The sequence below is a fragment of the Lissotriton helveticus genome, chromosome 5_1 (assembly GCF_964261635.1).
Source record: "Lissotriton helveticus chromosome 5_1, aLisHel1.1, whole genome shotgun sequence".
Lineage (NCBI taxonomy): Eukaryota > Metazoa > Chordata > Amphibia > Caudata > Salamandridae > Lissotriton > Lissotriton helveticus.
This window is the reverse complement of record NC_136065.1, coordinates 1,083,798,398-1,083,816,884: the sequence shown is the minus strand read 5'-3', so window position 1 is coordinate 1,083,816,884 and position 18,487 is coordinate 1,083,798,398.

Sequence of the window (18,487 nt, the reverse complement as noted above, 5' to 3'; positions counted from 1 at the left end):
CATTGGGAGCCTTTACAAGACCTGAGAAGGTCCGATATTACACTACACGGACTTTGTCTCTGTAACGTGAATACATTGCAAAAATACAAACAGGCTTCGTTTCAACAAGCCTGTTTGATATCATAGTAACACAGTTACATAGAAAATGAGTAAACTCCAACGAGTACAGTCCACTCGTTACATATACCCTAGCGGCTGATTTAATGCAAAACAGTTTTTACGACCTGCAGACAGTGAGAAATGTGTACATAATAAACTGCCTCCTTTCTTAACTGCATTTGTTTTCACACTTATCTCCCACTTAATTCCAACAAACGACATTTAAAAAAATCTGCATACAAACATACGGCGATTGTTTTTCAGGACTATGTATTTCAGAAGAAATATTTACCAACGCATCTAAGAATTTTAAAGTGAGGGTTTCAGGATATCCGTACTATGGCTTATTCAAACGTTATTGTTCATGTTCACATTCAAGTACCGTTTTATAGGGGTGTTGTGCGGTGACAATCTTCTTGCCAGGCTGGTCTTTTACAGGCCGGCACGAGACCAAAGTGTTACTACATTGGGCCTTCAAAAGACGTGATCAGGTCGATCTCTGTGACTTACCAACCTGCAGCAGAACTCCAATTTAATTGGCGAGGCCGAGGGTCAAGTTTACTGCAACTGCTGAGACAGATGATGCATGCAGCAGGGGAGGCCAGTAGCGCAAAAGGCAGCGCTGCCTGCGAGCCGTGATTATGATGATGTATTCGAATTTTCTGCAAAGAAGGCCAGCGCCTCGGCCTACTGCCTCTCACAAGTGAACTCTGGAAGCAGGATGTGACGTCAGGTCCCAGCGGAGCCCACATCAGTGTTACAGAACCTGACTGGCTGGGTCATGTCTCGGTAGTAGCCATTGGGTACTACCTCGACCTGACCTCATCAGATAACCGCGCCGCAAATCATCTCCGAGGCGAGAATTCAACTAATGATACATTGTGGCATTAAGCAGCTATGCGAGTGCCCCAAGCCTGTCGGAGCAGCACACACACCACATGGAGCGCTGCTAGCTGCCCAGTGACTCCACAGATTAATTTGGCAGCCGAGTGCTTAATAAAACAGCATGTCTTCCAGCTGAGGCGCTATGAATTATGCGTGACAATGCATTTCAGTGCAGTGATGCGGAGCACCACACTGAAATGCGTTAGTGTCACGTTTGATGCGTGATACTTGACAGGACTGGCAGTGGCGTGCCTGATCAGATAAATGTTAAGTGCTAAAGTTCTGCAGATGGCACCGTGAGTCACCTCGTAGAATTCACATTGGCATGCTCTAGACTTGGGTGCGGATATTACCGAATTTTTAGTTATAAACCAAGCTATTTTAGCTCTCCCTATTTAAAGCCCCCTCTGGCTGGTGGGAAGGGAGTTCCAGGTTTTAAGGGTATTTACTTTCAATGCCTTTTTAGGTTTCGCTGAGCCAACTCGTTGCTCTGCAAGAGTTAAGTAAGAGCTTTCAAAAATGCTCCCAAAGTCTGCAGGCGGATCGGGTACAGTGCATGTGCGCCGGGCGCGCGCACCATTTGTCCGCCTGCAGCCTTTGGGAGGACTTTTGGGGCCGCTTTGATTTTCTCAGAGAGCCACACAGCCACTGAGAACATCAAAGCGGCCGCAAAAGTGATCACAACTCCTCTCTCCCACCTCATGCAGTCTCACTTCTTGTTCCTATTTAGGGTCAAGTAATTGCTTTGTGACTTGCAATATCCTTTTGTTACACACTAAGTGTATTTTGAGCCATGTGCAAGCCAAGGGTGCCATTTCGAACAACGCAATCAGCTTCCAGAAATGCCCGCTGAAACCCTCCCAGGCACAGCGCCTGCCTCCTTGTTGACCTTCAGCACGCGACCTTGTAGCCACCTCCTTCCCTCCCGCAAAGAAAAAAAGTTACGCTCTGAGGATTGCTTTGCCTTGTAGTGCAGCCAGGCCACGCCGGCAGGGACTGTCTTGGGTTTCAAGGGCAGTCTGCTTCCACTGCCCTTTCCTGTGGCTTCCTTCATCGGACATGAACTACGGCCGGTCGTGTTTACTCGATGCTGCGCCTCACTCGGACGCACTGTCAGCTTCTGCTCGTTAAATGGGATGAACGGGCTGCTGAAGGCAAGATGGACTCTTTCTCCCTCTGCACAGCCTTCACTCGATACCGCCATTAGCGACTTTATCATCCGTAGGCGGGAGAGAAATGTGTTCTTTTTTACAGTTTACGGGAAAAACAACAGCACACCAGCCAAGAATGAAACATTATCCCCGCAGGCGTCACATAAGCAAGCCATTCCAGGCTTCCAGGGAACAGACACGGGTCCGGGTGAACCCCGCGCGCTCCTCCCAGTGTCCCACCCCGCCTTCCGTAACCGGCCCTCCTTCAGTGGCTCCTCTAGCCTGATAATCAGATCTTTACATGGTCAGACCTTTTTAAAGGGAAAATACTGGAGTTAGAAAAGTCTCTCCATCCAAGCACTGATCTGATTAGAAGAAACCCCCTGGCCCATTTCACAAGAGGAGTAACTCCTGGCCGTTTCTGACTTCTTCGGAAGTGCCCGAGAATACAGTACAGTCACAAGGACCTTCAGTGGAATGCAGTGACACTAAAATAAGATTTGCTCGAGTAAATTTTTAGATGCCATGATCAGCTCAGCTTTGCGCCAGTGCCCGTACACCATATTTACAAAGATTGGCACTGTAAAAAGTCTGGAGATGCCAGATGTGTTTTGGAGATGCTCACCATTATTTCAAACTATTCACGGAAAGCCTGGCTAACCAGTTAGCATTAGTTGCAAGCTTTTCATTGAAAGTAACTGACACGTAGTTAAAAATTGCAAAGTTTGCAAAAGATGCGGTGCATGCAATTAAACTCCTACCTTTTTGTTCAATTTTGGTCATGACGACCTTGCACACAGACATTAAAAACTTGATTTAGTAGTTGTGAAGGGAATTTGGAGAGGTAGGATGGCTCAGTGCAAGTGCACGGGAGCCCTAAAGGTAGGGAAAGGTGTAGGGCTGCGAATTGTGATGGGTATAGGACCACATGCAGGTAATGTAATGTATGAGTTCAAGTCTTACAACCCATGGCGTTCATATTTACATATTTTCTTTGCAATGCCATGGTGTTGTTTCAGTAAATGCTTGGAATTGTGAGGTTGGAAAACTCATGTCATAGTAGTGACATTTCAGGGGTCTTGTCCATCCCCTCACGTGGTGCATGTTCTTTGGTTTAGTTCATTCACTTTGTGGATCTGATTTTCAATCTTTGAGGTGCTGGTGGTTTATGCAGTCCAGAGAATGGGTGCGTGAGAAGCTTTCTCAGCTGGGGGCAGGCGTTAGTTTTTGTGTGATATCCTTACCATGCTTTCTTGCCACGCTTGCACTGGAGGTCAAGGCCTTTGTATTGATGAAAGCATAGATTTTTTACCCCCCATGATTTATACATGGATGAAGCTAACAATGAGATTTTGGTTTTATGATTTTCCCAGCTACCTTAAGGAAAGTGCCAACTTTATGGGTAATTTCGGGTTCGTAATAGCCCAGAAGTATATCAACATTCCTTTTGGGTCTTCCACATATATTTGTCTTATCAAGGTCTCCAGACAAGGCTTTCTGCACTTTGAATACCATTCGCATTCAAATACAATGTTTTCAATTGAGTTACTATTACAAATACAATGTGGCTGCGAGGGTTTGTTAAATGTTTAGGTTTGTTCTGCTGTTCCGATAGACTGAACCCCACTAGATCGAAGCGTCTGCGCCAATGCTTAATTTAAGCTGCACACACATACAACCACACACATACACACAACCACACACACACACAACCACACCCACAGCCACACACAACCCCACACACAGAACCACACACACAACCACTCACACACACACACAACCACACACACAACCACAACCATACACACAACCACACAAACAACCACAACCACACACACAACCACACAAACACAACCACACACACAACCACACACACAAACTCACCCAGCCACACATACACACAACCACACACACATCACCACACACACAACCACAACCACAAGCACAACCACACAACCACACACAACCACACACACAACCACACCCAAGCACACAAACAAGCACACACATACACACAACCATACACACACAACCACACACACACAACCCCAAACACAACCACACACACAACCACACATACAACCACAAGCACATACACAACCACAGACACAGCCACACACACAACCACAAACACAACACACACAACCACAACAGCACACACACACAACCACACACACAGCCACACACACAACTACACACACACAACTACACACACACAACCATACACACACAACCATACACACACAACCACACACACAAACACACACACCGAACCACACACATAACCACACACACATAACCACACACACACACAACCACACACAACCACACACACAACCACACACCCACATACAACCACAAGCACACAACCACACATACAACCACACAACCACATACACAAAACCACACACAACCACACACAACCACACACACACAACCACACATACAACCACACACACAACCACACACACACAACCACACACATACAACCACACACACACAACCACAACAGCACAACAACAACAACAACCACACACACAACCACACACACACAACCACACACACAACAACACACACAACCACACAAACACAACCACACACACAACCATACCATCAGTGCACACTTTCACCAGACACAGACAACATCAGTTGTCAGTGCACGCTTTCACCGGGCACAAACACCACCAGCCGTCAGTGCATGCTTTCACCGGGAACAAACACCACCAGCCGTCAGTGCGCGCTTCCACCAGGCACACACCACCAGGCGTCAGTGCACGCTTTCACCAGGCACACACACACCACCAGCCGTCAGTGCATGCTTTCACCGGGCATACACACACCAACAGCCATCAGTGCACGCTTTCACCAGGCACACACCACCAGCCGTCAGTGCACGCTTTCACCAGGCACACACACAACCAGCCGTCAGTGCACGCTTCCACCAGGTGCACACACCACCAGTCGGCAGTGCACACTTCCACCAGGCACACACACCACCAGCCATCAGTGCACAATTTCTGCAGGCACACACACCACCAGCCATCAGTGTGCACATCAATTGTTAACCCATCCACAATTAACTACTGTAGCAATCGCAGTATGGCGCACTTTACTTTTAAACATATTCATCTAAAGCGCAGCATGCCACCATTGCTACAAAAATAAATACACATTTTTTTAACCTACAATTTAAAGACTTTTGTTGCAATTGGTGTTGCAATATTTAGCAATGGGAATAGCTCAAACTTAATTAATGCGAGACCTATTGCATTGCAAATGCTTATTCATTGTGGAATAATGATGATTTCTTGAAATTTGGTAGATGAAGGAGCAGAGAGTCCTTACTTACCTCTTAGGTACAAGTAATGTATACCCCCCAGGATATAGTGGCATGGATTAGCAAATTTAGCAGCACAAATATGGAAATTTAGCGGCACAAATATGGAAATTTAGCGGCATTTTTGAGGCCCTTTATTTTACTCATAATCATTCATTTTCAGCCTTAAATCAATGGAAACTGTTTTAGCAAAGTATTCCAATTTGAATAGGCAACCTGGGATATGGAACAGAGGAAGCAGTCCACAGGGGAAGGCTCCTTAACTATCGCCTCCCCTTCCACACACCCACCAGGCATTTCCACTCTGCCCAACTGGCCCTTGCCCCCACCCCACGGGTCCACAAGACCACAGCTGGAGGAAGATCCTTCTGCTACCTTGCTGCGAGGGCTTGGGACTCCCTGACTCTAATACCAGCCAATCACCGTCTCTGCCTCAATTCAGGAAGGATCTCAAGACCTTGCTCTTCGACTGAACCGCAGATCCACTCCACCCAATCAGCAACTTGAGACCCTAACGGGTGAGAAGTCGAGCTTTACAATTGACAATTGACGCTGTCAGCAGTTTTGCAGCATCAACCAGACCAGGGATTGAGCTGGGTTTGTTACGCGTGGACAAAGGAGAGCGCACTTCCTCAGTTTCTTACAGTTATTGCAGGCAAAGTTCGCTCCTGTACCTGCATCGAGCCCCTGGCTCTGCCTTGGTGCTATTTGACTGAGGATCCCAAGATGCATTGTAAACCATGCTGTTTCCGGGGAATAAAACGTCCCCTACAAGCGTCACTCCTAGTTTTTGTTTGGGATGCAAGGCATGGAACAGTTACTTCTCATGCAGCTAATTTTTGGCTAATATAGGGTATAGAACTTGCAAACCTGGGGTCATCCCTGACCCGCAGCCCACTACAAACCCCATTCATCAAACGCGAGCGGACTACAGCAACAAAGGGGCCAAGAGATGCAAGGGCAATGTTTCAGTCAAGGGTCAGCTGAACCCTCCCTGCCCTTCATGGAGATCTCTATTCTCAGTGTCTACATAAATCAGTGCACACACATGTAACAGGACAAAGCACTCATAGATTATCATTAAATGATGTAGAAAATAGGTTAGAGGGATGGGTGGAGGTGGAGAAAGAGAGAGAGAGACACTGCCTACTGAGTTCCCACTGTGGTCCTGAAAGACCTGAATCACTCCTCTCGTCGGCATCTTGTGCTGTGTCTCAGCCTGAAGCCGACCTTTAGGTTGTACTTGTTATGCATTTGACACAAGGAAGTTGTATCTTCCTGTATCAGTGAATGTTAGAAAACAAGCCAGTACAATGTAATATTCAGCATGAGTACACCCTGCTCAGAGATGGTGGAGAATAGGCGTTCCAGGGCAGGGAAGCCGTAAACGTTTTAGAATACATACAAACATGGTTTTGTGGGCATACAGTAACTTCTTCATGGCGAATTCCACCTTCAAAAAAGAGATTTACCTCTGTCAAGGGCAACGTACATCTGTTTTCAAGGTGTGAAGTATTACAGGGGAACTCCGGGAAAGCTTTGTAAATCAGAAATAAATTAAAATTTGCACCCAAGCGAGGAGTAAACTAAAGGGTGCAGATCTAAGCATTTTTTTCTGAATTTGGCCCACATACCTCTTAACATATAGAACAGTGCTACATTGATTTCAATTTCAAGATACATGCCATTCATATTTTAGGTACATGATGCATTGCCATTCATAGGCACTCAGTGATGGAGGAGAAAGACAGACAGTTTCGGTACCACGGAGTCCATCTTCTTCCTCATAGTCATTACATTATGACAGTGAGTCATGTTCAGGAAACAGGTAACTGCATTGTCCCCTTATATTTCAAACAAATATTTAGCCTCTTCCCCTACACAGAGTAGATAAATGTCTGTATTCTTACTCAGCACTGAGTTTTTTACATTCAGGCAAACTCTGCGCTGGGTGCTGCTCGGAGCCTAGAGTAGAGTCTTTTCTTGTTTTCTTTATTTACAGCAGATCGCTCCAGCTTTTGTAGTCCTCTTGTGGTCACATCTAGAAACCAGTCTGGTTTCCTTATTCTACGTTTATGAGGACGGGCCTAGCCTTGCATATTGTTATCTTGAAAACCTGGCATTTCCATGGAGTGCTTCCGTGATCAGATGCTGCCTCCACCTCACAGAAGTGATTTTGCGGGCACTTTTGTAAAAATTGCGGAATTTTTACAAAAGTGCCGATTTCGCTGGCACTTTTGTAAAAATAGCAGCAAAACAAAAGTGCCAATTTCCCAGCGAACCGCGAAATCCTGGAGGGTCTGGTATGTGCTGCAAGCAGCCTTAAATGGCGTCTAGCCTCCAGATGGAACACGTCTAGAGAGGGGAGAATAAGAGTGTATTTAGTCAATTTGTAGATCTTGCCGGCAAGGTGTCAGGCAGCAGCAGAGTGCACTATGCCTTTCAGGCATGTATGTCAAGATTTAAGGTAGACCATTGAACAACGTGTTACTAAATTAAATTATGGAGATGACCAGAGCTTGCACTTTGAGGTCTCATTTTGGGATAAATGGTCTGGTGTTTCTTAAAAATTTAAGGTGGTAGTTTGCTCTTTTTGCAGTTGCTTTAACAAGTGATTCTAGTTTAAGCTGACAGTTCAGTAAGACACCTAGGGATTTTGTGAAAGATGATCATTCTTGGGTAGTTGCTTCTGCCATTTATGTTCTTAATTAAGTCTGTTGGTAATTCCTAGTTGGTTTTACGTAGGAGGATAAGGAATTCAGTTTTTTGGGTTTGGTTTAAGGTTCAAGTTATTCATCCAACATTGCATATCAAGAGGGACAAATTATTAATTTGGAGCCTATCATTGCAGTTAATTTGCATACAGACTTGGGTGTCATCAGCACACTGATGGGATGAGCCACTGTGTTTCTCTAGGAGAGCTTCGAGAAGCTCTACACAAAAATGAAAAAGGATGGTAGAGGACAGAGAGCTGGGGTACCTCAGATGATAACGGTATAAGCGTAGAAGTAGAGTTGCCTATTCTTACCTACAGGATTTAGTTTGAAAGATAGGATTTGAACCCATTCAGATGCCATCAAAGTCCATTGGTTCTTGAAAAATGGTAAATAGAGTGTCATGGTGAATTATATCAAATGCGAAGAAGAGATTTTATAGTAGAAGGAGACAATTTTAACCTTCATCCAAGAGTTTGGTGGAGTCATCAATTATTTTGAGAAGACTGGTTTTAGTACTATGGCCTGCTTTAAAAAACTGACTGGTAGATTCCTAGAAGATGATTTTGTTAACATGATCATTTAGTTGTGACGCTACACATTTTTAAAGCAACTTTGACAGAACAAGCATTTGCAATGGAATAGGACTTGCATTTGCTAAGAGTTAGAACTATTGGCATCGTAAATGACAATGGTTTTCACCTCTGTATTTTGGTGTGGAGTGTAGTGGATGAATGTGGTGTGGAATATAATTATGTGGGTTGTATTGGAATTGTTGGTTGAGGAATTGTGTGGAGTGTATTTGTGTAGTGAAATTATGTGGCATGGTAAATCGATAGTGGTGAGAGCTGCACAGAATAGATTGAAAGGAAATAGGCAGGGATAGGTAGTTAGTGCAGGAAGTAGTGAATGAACTTGAGACAGAAGCAGAAAGAGTGTGTCAGGAAAAAGAGAAAGAAGGGGAAAGCAGGCCACAGACGCATAAAGAGGGAGGACCTGTGTCCGCAGAAGATACCCTCATAAGAGGATGAAAGTGTGGGTTTGAAGACTTGAAACTTGTACTTTCACTTATAACCAAATTCCCTCAATGATCCTACAAGGTCTTTATATGGTAAAGCTTTGCCCACTTATTGAATGCATTTCAACTTACTTTGTGAGGGCTGTCCAAAGGTCTTGACCCTTACGTGACCATACTAGTGTGCCTATTAAATAAGCATGGTGCTCTGACTTTGATTCTGTTTGTGTAACTCCTACTACAAGTTCCTGAAGGCATATGTCCCTCATTGTAACATATTTTATAATTCCAACTCTTTGCTGTCTTCTGGCATCTACCTCCTCACTCATCCAACCACCCCTATTCTACAAGCAGAAGATGTTCACATGCAGTGTTGTATATGAAGAGTAATATGGTTCCTAATAAAGATATTCCGACAACCACGGAAAGAAGGATAAATCTGCAAATAAATAAATAAATAAAAACAATATGTATGTACCTCAGCTAGCTAAAGACCATATTGACATATTCTGTGAAACCGTAGCACAAGACATACTTAATGTGACCACACAAACACCCAAGAGAACAAATCTCTCTAAAGAACAGTGGGAGGCAGAAATGGCATTACAAAAAGATGAGAATTTAAACATTAAACCCTCAAAGGGGGAAATGTAGCTCTAATGAGTAGAACCAAATAAGTCAAAGAAGCCCTCTGCCAGCCTAATGACAGGTCATGATACATCAAAGTAGACATATCATATCTCAAAAGTTGACAGAATATATACTCTAATCTATTACAAGGGTAGTATGACAAGCAGCTCCTGACCTGGGGTGAACATCAATTCTTGAACATTTAGGCCCCCATGACACCCACATTCTACTTGTTACCCAAACTGCACATAAACTCAACAGATCCACCAGGGCGTCCGATTGTATCATCGAAAAACAATCTGTTTGAGAACACTTCCATCTTTGTTGAATATTTTCTACTTCCCTAGGTGCAAACTCTTAATTCATACATTAGGAATACTAAATATTTTTTTCAAAAAATTGAAAATCTGTACTGGGGATGTGAATTTTGGATAGTCACCTTAGATGTAGAGAGTTTGTATACATGTATTAGACACACTAACGGTCTCATGGCATGCAAACACTTTCTGAAAGCCAGGAATATACACAAGCTGGAACACACCCATATGATTCTCCAAATGATTGAAATATGTCTGACTGAAAATGTTTTTATGTTTGACAACCAGTATTATACACACATACAAGAGACATCCATGGATACCTGCTTTGCACCTAGTTACGCCAATCTTGTGGTGGGCTGGTGGGAAAAGCAGGTACTCGGGAATGGTGAGATGGAACAATGGAATAATAAAGTGAACTTGTGGTTGAGATATATCGATTATATTTTCTTTGTGTGGGAAAAAGTGAACGAGAATTGATTTAATTTTTTACAGAAATCAACCAAAATAATCTAAATCTCAAATTTACCATGCAACAAAGTCAAAAAAGCATAGAATTTCTAGATTTGAAACTCACAGTAAAGAACACAACTCTTACCTCAGAACTACATAGAAAAAGCACAGCAGGGAATTCTATCTTACATGCCGCAAGCTGCCACCCCCAAATCTTGAATGGAATATTCCATTTACTGAATTCCTCAGGGCAAAAAGAAATTGCAGCCCTGAGGAATCTTACCTTAAGACCAAAGAGGCAATGATTCAGAGACTGAAGAGAAGAAACTACCCACTGAAAGCATCACAGCAAGCTGAACAAAGGGCTGGTAACATCAGTAGGGAAGAGGCCCTTTTCCAATCAACACACCACAAGCAAAAAGAGAAAAGAGAGGGAGACAACAGTCCCATCAGATTAATTACCAAATTCAACAGCCAGGCTAAAGACTTTAGGCGAATTTTGAAACAAAGGTGGGACATCTTAAAACAAGACCCCATCTTAAAAGATAAGGTAGGACAAACACCTTCTATCACATACCACAAGAATTTGACACTAAAAGACACGTTGGTGCACAGTCATTTGACATCTAACAAATCCAATTGGCTGAAACCAAATAAGGGCTTTCATAAACCTCTGGTCACTCCCCACGCCGCACGGCTCCTCCTGGTTGCCCGTGACTGCCCCACTGCTGCTGCTGCCGAGGTCCGCCGCTGGTTCGCCGCTGGTGTGCCCCTGGTACCTGTTTCATTGTCATTGTTTTGTTGCTCTGTTTTTTCCCCATACCTGACTGTTATTTTGTTATTGTTCCTCTGATTGTCGTTCCTCTGCGCCCTTGCCCTCTGTGCCCCCCGCTCCCTGCTTCCCGCCGCTGCTCCCCTGCGGCCCGCCCCTTTTTTCCTTCTGTGCCCCGTGCCCTCGCCCATTGGCCGCCCGCTCCCGCCTCCCAGCTGCTCCTCCCTCCCACTTGGCCTCTTATGGAGAGCGCCGCGCAGCAGTGAGTGTGACCTGACCTCTGGTCACTCCCCTCGCCGCACGGCACCTCCTGGTTGCCCGTGACTGCCCCACTGCTGCTGCTGCCGAGGTCCGCCGCTGGTTCGCCGCTGGTGTGCCCCTGGTACCTGTTTCATTGTCATTGTTTTGTTGCTCTGTTTTTTCCCCATACCTGACTGTTATTTTGTTATTGTTCCTCTGATTGCCGTTCCTCTGTGCCCTTACCCTCTGTGCCCCCCCGCTCCCCGCTTCCCGCTGCTGCTCCCCTGCGGCCCGCCCCCTTTTTTCCTTCTGTACCCCGTGCCCTCGCCCATTGGCCGCCCCGCTCCCGCCTCCCAGCTGCTCCTCCCTCCCACTTCGCCTCTTATGGAGGGCACCGCGCGGAAGCAAGCCCGTCTGCGCCCGTCCACGCCTGGACCGCGCCCAGCGCCAGAACCCCTGGACCCTGCGCCCCCCGCAACACCAGACTGTACTACGACTCCAGCACCCTCCACGCACTCAACACCGGACGAGACCACCCCTGCTACCATCCACCCTGAAGCGCACCCAAGGGCCCTTCACCTGCTGGAACTGCAGATACACCAGCATCCAGCCCCACAGACCACCAGCCAGCGAACCCAACCACCTCCGCTGCATCCTCCTCCACACCCGCTCCGCTCGCAAGCACGCCATCGAACTTTGGGACCTCCTAGACTCCACCGTGTAGGAAGGTAGATCCCTGACTATGGTTGCCCCCAACTTTTTGCCTGGTGTTTTGCTGGTTTTCTGACTTAGTTGACCTGGGACCCTGCTATTCAGGGCCCCAGGCCTACTGCTCTCTCTGTAAAATGGATTCCATGTACCTTAGGTACATATCCAATTGGATACTGAGTCACCTTATCAGTCCCTGTACAGTGTACCTTAGGTACCCAGGGCATAGGTGTACCCAGGGCCTACCAGGGGCTGCAGCATGTATTATGCCACCCCTGGCTGGCCATCCAAATCTGACACAACTGGCTGCACGACAGCTGGGGCAAGGTGGTGTAATCACCCTTTGCTTTAGATATAGTATATGTAGGAAGGTAGATCCCTGACTATGGTTGCCCCCAACTTTTTGCCTGGTGCTTTGCTGGTTTTCTGACTTAGTTGACCTGGGGCCCTGCTATTCAGGACCCCAGGCCTACTGCTCTCTCTGTAAAATGGATTCCATGTACCTTAGGTACATATCTAATTGGATACTGAGTCACCTTATCAGTCCCTGTACAGTGTACCTTAGGTACCCAGGGCATAGGTGTACCCAGGGCCTACCAGGGGCTGCAGCATGTATTATGCCACCCCTGGCTGGCCATCCAAATCTGACACAACTGGCTGCACGACAGCTGGGGCAAGGTGGTGTAATCACCCTTTGCTTTAGATATAGTATACCTTTATCTAACCCTAAAATGGACACACAGATCTCCTATCAGTCACTCCTATGGCAGGCCTTGACAATCCTGAAGGCAGAGTGCTTGGAATCGTGTGAGATAGTGCTCTGGCATGAGCTGAGCCTGTCTGCGGCTTTCGGGATCCATCCCTTAGCCGTTTCCATGATATCGCATACCATATACTCTTAAGTGCATTATAATCCTCGCGGTTATATGCCAACTCTGGTATCGCTTTATCAAAACATGTCGAGTAAGGTGTCATACGAATTGGAATACTAACCCCTCGCCAATTCTGGCGACGGGGTTAGCATTCCACCCTTCTAGAGGGACACGACATGTATGTAACCTGTAACCCGGGTTAAAGTCAGACAGAGCCTTAGCTCCACAAAATGGATGCTGCCACCGAGACACAAGTATGCCCTCCTGCTGCTGGGAGTCCTCCCAGAGCAGGAGGCAAGGACAAAGGGTTTCCTGTCAGGGGCGGTGCCAGCACCGTCCCAGACAGGATTTTGTGTATCCTAGGTAGGCAGGGCTTTAGAGGAAGGTGACTGCAAGTGGCACCCCGGTGCTCACTGTGCATAGGCTGGCTGAAACCAGTCCCAGGGGCACTCCAGCCCCTGGCCTGGGGAAAGCCCGCCAAAGGAGAGGGGTGTAACCACCCCCCTCCTAGTCCCACCCATAGGGCAGGACTTAGTCGCGTGCCAGCCCCTTTTTGCAGGATAAAGGTAGGAACTGGCCCCCTTCCAAAGAAGATCATCTTTGAATCCTGAAACTACTTTCTGCAAGAAGGAACTCAAGACTCTTCCCAAGATTCTCCCTTGTGACTAAGGAGTAGTCACCCTGCAGCAGCAGGCACCAACCAAGCATCGCGGGTTGTTGCCAGTCTCTCCTTCGGATCAAGACTGCTCCAGCACGACGAGAACCGGCTTCCCTGGCACCTCTGACCTCAACCTACATCATCAGCCCAGCTGTGATCCGTGGGTGTGACGAGACCTCGAGGGACCGGCCATCTTCAGAACTGCACGACGCTTGTCCAGCACGACTCCCGAGTGACCCTCGACTGAGTGCTTTGGGGTAAGAGAAGCCCCGACCCTGAGCAGCTCCAGCACCGAAGTTCAGCCCCCCTGCATCCACGAGATCTGCGTGGGGCCCTTCTGCTTTTTGCTGCTCACCGCGTTGTCCAGGTCGCTTGCCCGTTGGCTAGTGGCCCCTTCACGACGCTCCACGACGACAAACACTGCTGGTCTGGTTGCTCCAGACTGGCCCTTGCTTCCCTCCATCAGAGAAGCACCCTGGACCCTCCTGGTCCACTCAAGACGCCATTTTAGGTCCACCGCGTGGGCCTTGCATTTGCCAAGACTTTTTGCCCAATCCTGGGTCCAGCGACGTCGACAGCAAGAACCTTCGTGGGACAGCTCGCACCTCCATCCTGGTCGCCGACAACGCCTCCTGGTCCGAGAGACTGCAGAGCCCAGCAGCGCCCACTCACCTGACTGCGGTGACTTCGCCCGGTGCCATCCTGGTGCCCACTTAATCACTGGCTAGTGATTCAGAACTTGGTCCCCTCTGCTTTCAGGTCTTCTTCTTCCCTGATCCAGGCTTGGATCTCTTCGAACTTTTCTTCACTGGCCGCCTGCCAGCAACTCTTTCTTCAGGCTCCTGGTTCATCAACGAAGAAACCCGACGACACTTGAACCCTATGCAGCCGCAGCCCCTGGGCTAGGTAAACCGAGTACTCCGGTGCTTCAGCGTAGGCCCACTCTCTAAGTGTCTAGATCCACTTTCGTTTTTGACCTACCTAGTCGGGTTCGCCCGAAAACACTAACTTTGCATTTACTAGGATCCATAGACTTTGTTCCGCATTACGCGTGAGAGTTCCCACTCTGCACACGACATCCCTAGGTCTCCTGCTAGTAATCTAAAGGTTCAGTAGTCCAGTCCTAGCGATCCCAAAGCCTATGAGAGTAGTACTCACCTGCTAGTAATTTCGCATTCCACTTTTGTAGTATATGGTTTTTCGTGCCCCTCGGGCATTTGTGTAAATTGTGCGACTTAAAGTATTTTCTTAAGAGTTTTGTTGTGTGCTTAGCTCCCTGACTCATAAAGAGTTCAGGGTAGACTTGTTATAAATAAATATCTGTTTATTTTCATAACAACTTGTGTGGTGTCCTTTCACTTGGTGTTCAAGGGGTAATGTGATGGTAAAACAGCTGGCTTAACACGCCCTCTAGAGTCTTAGCCTTAGACTGCTCGTATCCATGCTACTAGGATAGCTGGTCTATAAGGTTGACTTACAACCAATCATCAATAAGGGTTGTTTGGACTGATACATAGTGATCACTAGAATAGTGAGCACTGCATATCAGGCCAACTTCTCACATTGGTGAGCAGCGGTTGGGATTTGAGCTTGCTGTTGTTTTACCACACATACCCTAAGAATATCTTGTGAAAGATCACATAAGTACTAAGGTACATATAACTTAGCTTAGAATACTCTGAGTTCTACTGAACCAGCTGTTGTAGCTCCTAGGGCCTAGCACACCCTAAACTACAACTCTAGCTAGGGATCAGTAGGCAAACATATAGTGTAGGTAAGTGCACCACTTACACCTCACTAGAAAAGCATGTCTACCCAAGGAGAATCTACTGAGACTCCCCTTGTGGATCTTGACCCTCCACAGGTCAAATCAAGATATGCAGCTCTCAGTTTCCAGGAGATGAGACAAGTGTGTACCTCCAGGAAATTGAAACAGGGGTCTAACCCCACCATTCCCTTTCTGATAGGTCTCTTAGAGACATATGATGCGAGAAAGATTTCTCAGCTAGATGGGAATATGCCAGCCTTAGAGGGTACCACTGGGGATCCAGACCTCCACAACACTGTAAATGCAGTTGAGGAGGAGGAGCCTGAGGAACTCTCTGGGGATGAGGTAGACAAAGGTCTTGAGGTAGTCAGAAGGCTAACTAGGGCCAACATAGACTTGCTTGGGCTAGGATCTGGGGGACCCCCAGTACTGACCCTAAGTAGGCCTAATCTTGGAGTTAGGAGAGATAGATCTTTTTCTAGGGACTCCAATAGATCTCTGCACTCTAATGCCTCTTCTCAGAGGAGAAGGAACTCTCCCCAGAGGAGATTGACTTCCCCTCAGAGAATAGAGCATGAAGCCAGAATGAGACAGGCTGCTCTGAGGATTGAAAGGGAAGAACTTGCCCTGGCCAAAGAAAAGCTTGCATTCGCTAGAGAGCAGCAGATGAGTGGGTTAGCTCCCACTGGTGGCAGCAATCTCCCAAGAGAAAAAGAGAAGGGTTTAGATACTAAACACCTGACAAAGATAGTGCCCCCCTTTAAACAAGGGGATGACATCCAGAAATGGATGGCTGCTTTGGAGAGGGCCTGCACTGTACAGTGCATCCCCCAAAGTCAGTGGGCAGCTATACTGTGGCTCTCCTTTGATGGCAAAGGTAGAGATAAGCTCCTCCCTACTAGAGTTGAGGATGCTAACAATTACCAGGTCCTGAAAAATGCACTGGTTGATGGGTTTGGCTTAACCACTGAGCAGTACAGGTTGCTGTTCAGAGACACCCAGAAAACTCAGTCTCAGGACTGGTCTGACTTTGTTGATTGTGCCACTAAGGCTTTGGAAGGCTGGCTACTGGGTAGCAAGGTTACTGACTTCACAGGATTGTATAATCTTATTATGAGAGAGCAAGTCTTAAATAATTGTCAGAACCAGTTATTACACCAGCACCTGGTAGACTCTGATCTGACCTCTCCACAAGAATTGGGTAAGAGGGCAGACAAAAGGGTCAGAACCAGGATTAGGCCCAAGAACCAAGGTGGTGACCAGAAAAAGGAATCAACCAAGCCTCAAGAGAAGGGTGGGAATAAATCTCCAGATCAAACCACATCAGGGCCCCAAAAATCCTCTGAGGGGGGTGGGTCCCAGAATCCTTCTAATAACCAGAAGAAACCTTATTGTTATCCCTGTAAACAGGTGGGTCATTTGAAAACTAACAGCAGTTGCCCAAAGAATAACAATAAGGAGAACATACCCCCAAGTAACATTCCCAAACCTCCTGTTACTATTAGTAGTAATCCCCCAGGTGGTGGGAGTGCCCCCAAGAATTTGGGTGCATTTACTTTGGGAGTTCCTGGGGACTCTGGCCTAACCAGGTCCCCAAACTTAGATACTCTTGTCTGTGAGACTGGCATGGGGTTTGCCAACTTCACAACTTGTCCCAACACTTTGGGCAAGTACAGACAGGAGCCCCTCATCAATGGTATAAAAGTTGAGGCCTATAGAGATACAGGGGCTAGCATCACTATGGTGACTGAGAGTCTAGTCCCCTCAAGGCAACTTTTACCTGGTGCCACATACCAGGTGACCAATATTGATGGAGTACAGAGAGATCATCCCATGGCAGTGGTCAATCTCAGCTGGGGAGGTGTCACTGGCCACAAGAGAGTGGCAGTATCACCAAACTTGCCTGTAGATTGCCTACTGGGGAATGATTTAGAGCTCTCAGCCTGGGCTGAAGTAGAGCAAGAAACCCATTCTAAAATGGTAAACTTCCATGGTAAGGTTAGTGGGGCAGTGATAGCCACAGCCCCAGTCCAAGATGTCGTCCCTGAACAGGTCAGGAGGGCTGTGCCAGTCACAGCCCAATCTCAGACAACTTCCTTCCCAGAACAGGTTGTAAAGGCTGTGATGGTCACAGCCCACACCCAAACTGAGCCCCCTCCTGAAAAGGTTGGGAGAGTTGTGATGGCCACAGTTCAAACTCAGACAGATGATAGTGTTGTGAAGCCTGAAACTATGGATCACTCCACTCAGACAGAGAGCATTGAGGAGGAAGAGAAATCTCCCTCCCACCAGACTTTAGGAAAGGGTCAGCCTCCCCAGGGAACTGATCTGACCCCTTGTGAAGAAACTGCCACAGAGGTAGTCAGGCCTAGCCTGGCAGAACCCCTGATGTCAGTGGACCCTTCCAAGGTGGGACCCAGTCTGGAGCAGGTAACCTGCCCCTCTCTACCCTGCCTCAGTCAGCCCAGGGCTGTAGAGGTCAGGGAGGCCAGTGTTGGACCCCAAAGGGCCCCCTGTCCAAAAGAATCCCCCAATCAGCAGATTAAGGGCACTGAAGCTAGCAGTCCTAGCCAAGTGAAGAAAAAAAAACTCCTGAGGGATCCCCCTTAAATTTAGTTAGGGACCTCCCACAGATGGACACTGTTGGGCACAGCCAGACCTGGGACCTAAGGGCCCAAAACCTGACCTGTCCCTCCAGTAAGCCAAACAGAGGGACCCAACCTCCAGCTGTAGGTAGCCAGAGGTTGACCCTGAGAGCCCAAAACAACTCAGTCTTGGAAAGAAAGGCCTCTATGGTGGAAAATGATTGGAGGAAGCTGAGCCCAACATTAGTGGAGCCTCACATCAGTACTCCATTTCAGCACCAGC